The sequence below is a fragment of the Mustela putorius genome, unplaced genomic scaffold (genome assembly GCF_011764305.1).
Source record: "Mustela putorius furo isolate JIRA1106 unplaced genomic scaffold, ASM1176430v1.1 tig00537224_pilon_pilon_pilon, whole genome shotgun sequence".
Lineage (NCBI taxonomy): Eukaryota > Metazoa > Chordata > Mammalia > Carnivora > Mustelidae > Mustela > Mustela putorius.
Window position 1 is genome coordinate 49643 of NW_025422365.1, and position 5022 is coordinate 54664.

The 5022-nt window shown below is 35.6% G+C and overlaps 1 pseudogene; it reads right to left on the reverse strand.

The window, feature by feature from the left end:
• Positions 1-2921: 2921 nt before the first annotated feature.
• Positions 2922-3054, reverse strand: LOC123389941 (annotated as a pseudogene).
• Between the last annotated feature and the right edge of the window lie 1968 nt (positions 3055-5022).

A 5022-nucleotide genomic window follows, 5' to 3' on the forward strand; every position in this document is an offset into this window, starting at 1 on the left:
CCTAAGCCTAACCCTTTGCAGAGGTCTCTGAACAGCAGGATACTAGGCATGTATCTTAGCCCTAACCCTAGATCTGAGGGGAAAAAAAAAATGAATAGGAAACCCATTCTTAAAACTTATATGTTTAGAAAAAAATAGAAATTTGCTTATCTTTAATGCTTACCAATAAATTGTTACTCTCTGGGCTCTGTGTATTTATTAGTTTGAACCAAATAGTATCGTTTTTCTGTAGCCCCAAAATTAAGTTTCAATGTTACAGATTTCAATCTAATATGATAACTTATTTGTTATTTACATAATTTTCTCAACTACCTTATCATTAAACCAAATCAAATTATTGAGGCTTATTTCACATCTGAATTAAATAACATGAGTTCTCAACTTGCATTGCCAACACCAATATTTTCTCCAGACCCCACGCTACTAACATTTTTTCTTATGTCATCATTCTTTCTTATGTCGTCATTCCTCCCTTGCTACCCCCCACATCATACCCAGTCTCCTGCATGTCACAAGTTTGCACTTCCTCAGCAAGAAAGCAGCATAAGTAGGTGGGAGCATCATGATCCCAATATGGCCAAGAACAGACTTGGAGGGTCAGGCCAGCCACTAATGGGAATCCTGAGGGTTATGGACATGAAGAAAGTATTGTAGCTAAAAGGAAAGACTGCAGGGTTGTGCTAGGAAGAGCCACCAAAAGAGCAATGGAAGGAGAATATTACAGACAAAAACTAAGATAAAATATAGCAAAATTAAGCAAGGATAATGGGATAATCACAGAGGTGAATATTAGTGAGCATGACAAAAGGACCTGTAATCAACTCCATCTAAAGATTTTGAGCACACAATGTGGGCATATTTTAAAATGTGGATATTGTGGAATATTAAAAAAAAAATACACAATTGGCATGTTCCCAACTACATAAAATACATAAAAATACTTTAACAACAAACATAAAAGTTAGTAAAAAGAAAAAAAAATCATTTTTTTTCTTAGTAGGAAAATTGGGTATTTTACCTTGTTTTTCTCTTTATTAAAACATTTCCAAGTATCAAAAATTCTTTTATTAATGCAAACTGCCTTAATTTGATGTATTTCAATAGGAAGGAAAAATATTGTCATCAATCAGAGTATTATGAAAAATACTATAGTAACTCCACAAAGAGGAGATTTAAGTTTAAAAAGTGGGAAGGCCAAAGGCAAAGGAAACAAAAGCCAAAATAAACTTTTGGGACTTCATCAAAATCAAAAGCTTCTGCACAGCAAAGGAAACAGTCAATAAAACAAAGAGGCAACCCACGGAATGGGAGAAGATATTTGCAAATGACAGTACAGACAAAAGGTTGTTATCCAGGATCTATAAAGAACTCCTCAAACTCAACACACACGAAACAGATAATCATATCAAAAAATGGGCAGAAGATATGAACAGACACTTCTCCAATGAAGACATACAAATGGCTATCAGACACATGAAAAAATGTTCATCACCACTAGCCATCAGAGAGATTCAAATTAAAACCACATTGAAATATCACCTTATACCAGTTAGAATGGAAAAAATTAGCAAGACAGGAAACAACATGTGTTGGAGGGGATGTGGAGAAAGGGGAACCCTCTTACACTGTTGGAGAGAATGCAAGTTGGTGCAGCCTCTTTGGAGAACAGTGTGGAGATTCCTCAAGAAATTAAAAATAGAACTTCCCTATGACCCTACCATTGCACTACTGGGTATTTACCCCAAAGATACAGATGTAGTGAAAAGAAGGGCCATCTGTACCCCAATATTTATAGCAGCAATGGCAATGGTTGCCAAACTGTGGAAAGAACCAAGATGCCCTTCAATGGATGAAAGGATAAGGAAAATGTGGTCAATATACACTATGGAGTATTATGCCTCTTTCAGAAAGGATGAATACCCAACTTTTGTAGCAACATGGATGGGACTGGAAGAGATTGTGCTGAGTGAAATAAGTCAAGCAGAGAGAGTCAATTATCATATGGTTTCTGTTATTTGTGGAGCATAACAAATAGCATGGAGGACATGGGGAGTTAGGAGAAGGGAGTTGGGGGAAATTGGAAGAGGAGGTGAACCATGAGAGACTATGGACTCTGAAAAACAATCTGAAGGGTTGAAGTGGTGGGAGGGGTGAGAGGTTGGGGGAACCAGGTGGTGGGTATTAGAGAGGGCACGGATTGCATGGAGCACTGGGTGTGGTACAAAAACAATGAATACTGTGATGCTGAAAATTAAAAAAAAAAAAATTGAAAGACAAAAATAAATAAATAAATAAATAAATAAATAAATAAATAATAAAATAAAAAGTGGGAAGACATGCATAGGTAACTAACACCAGGAACAACAACAACACATATACTGGCAAATAAACATATTTATTGATGTTCAGTCTCACTATCATCAGTGATCATCATCAACCTCCACTAATTTTTGTTTTACTGATTAACAGAGAAAGGGAAAGAGAATTCTCAGTACTATCAAGGTTTCTATATAAAAGTTACTCATGCCTTCATGAAGGGATTATAAATTGATAATATTTACTAGAATTTAAAGTGTACAAATCTATTCCTAGTATGCAGTGTATATATTCATATAATATGTATGTATATATAATAGATACATACATGTATACATAAAATGTTGACCCATGTGAGAAGGTATTAATCACATCTTGTACATATATCAATAGGAATACTATGAAGCTCTTAAAATCAACTAAATGATTCTACACATACAGATCTTGGAAAGATTTAAATTTTAAGCAAAACACAAGAAAGTGCATAAAATTAATATGAAAGTTTGTGTTTGAATAAAAAATGTTTTCTCCGAAAGTTAATACAAAATATGATAAATCATAAGTTCTGAAAAGTAAGATATTATTGACTTTCTCTTCCTGAGGTCAGTATTTCTGTACTGTTTAAATGGTCTAAAATAATTTATATTGCTTTTGACTTAAAAATGATGTTTTTTCAATTAGCAATAATCACGCCTCAGATAAACCTCATTGGCTATGATATTGCCACTGCGCAAAGCTGATTTTTTAATGGGATGCCTGGGTGGCTCAGTCATTTAAGCATCCAACTCTCAGTTTCAGCTTAGGTCATGATTTCAGGGTCCTGAGATGGAGCCCTGCATGTTGAGTAGGGCTCTGCACTCAGCAGAGTCTGTTTGAGAGAGTTTCTCTCCCTCTGTCCCTCCTCTGTCACACAAGCCAGTGCACATGTGCTCTCTCTCTCTTAAATAAATAAATAAATCTTTTTTTAAAAGTATGATTTTTTAATACAAAATAAGGGGTTCAAGATGTGCAGTCTTTCAATTTCAGATTGTAGTGATGTCACTATCATTCAAATAAGCATTTAAAAATTGAAGTAAATTCTTACAAATATGTAAATCGTATAGTCACTAAGTATCACAACATCCACTTTAACAATGTTCTCAGAGATTTATAGCCATGATAAAATCTCATGCGAGCAGTCTATTGCTAGTTTCTAAAAAATATATCTATTGTTTAGTTGATGGATACTAGTAAGGAAGGAGAGGGTAGGAAGTGGCAGGAAAAGGGAAGAACGAGAAGGGACAGGGACAAAGAAAAACAGAAAAAGGACAGAGGAATAGAAACAAGTGAGGTGGGACGCCTGGGTGGCTCAGTTGGTTAAGCAGCTGCCTTCAGCTCAGGTCATGATCCCGGCGTCCTGGGATCGAGTCCCACATCGGGCTCCTTGCTCGGCAGGGAGCCTGCCTCTCCCTCTGTCTCTGCCAGCCATTCTGTCTGCCTGTGCTTGCTCTCTCTCCCTCTCTCTCTCTGACAAATAAATAAATAAAATATTTAAAAAAAAAAGAAAAGAAACAAGTGAGGTATTCCTCACTTGTTTTAAGAGAGGCAATTAACATACATACTAATGTAATACTTCTTGCATCTTCTGTTGCCTACTCACTGCTTAAATTTCCTCATTACTTTTTCCTGCTCTCTCAACATCACAGGATTGGCATATAAAAACTCTTGAGATCCGTCTACAGCCCACCTCCCCCTCACCTCATAAACATCATGTCATGAACTACAAGGACACCCTTTACACTCTCATGAATGCTCTGGTTTACCCATAATTTTGTTCTGCACTAAATATGTCCTGACTGTTTTCATTTGGCTAACTACTTCTTATTCTAAAAATTCATTCCACCTATGCAACAATTACTCAAGGATGTCTCTCTCTCCTCCAGTCTGGATTATATACTCCTCCTCTATGCTTTCATGTCAGACTTGCCAACTTCTCCTAATAAACTTTTCATAATAGTATAATTTACAATTAAATAGTCTCTCCATCTTTCCTACTATGTCTATGAGCTTCTTGAGAGAAGGGACTGTGTCTTAGTCTTAAAACTTGACCCATTTAAGTGTTAAGAGTTTGGGAAAGATGATGAGTGGTTAGATGGATGCAGGAATGCATATGTATATATATAAGTGCATGGGTAACTGATGATAATGGTTTGTGGTAAAGACTTTTATTTTGCATCTTATTTCTATTTAAAACTAATGCCGACAGAATAAAAAACAATCGCTGCTCTAGAAATTGCTGTGAACATATGGCAGGTATAAGGCTATTCACATTATAACCAATTTCCAAGGTCCTTTATAGTCCCTATCCAAATGTAATATAATCAATACTCAGAAATTTCCCTGTATATTAAGACCTAATCTAAGCATATAGAGCAATGCATACAACCTGAAATGATATTTCTCACTTCCCTTGGAGAGACTGGTGCAACTGGCTGTTTAATAAGTGCTTGTTGAATTCAAAACTAGAAATGCAAATTTTAAAAAAAAGGGAAGGAGAGAGAGAGAGAAGCTTTATACTGTTGTGCCATAAATGTATGCATTACCAGTATGACAAAAATAGCCAATATTTTCAGCAGGCAATTGATGTATATCATCTCCACTTACCTGGCCAAAACAAAAACAAAAACAAAAACCAGAAAGCAATATTTTTACTGTTATTGGATCTTT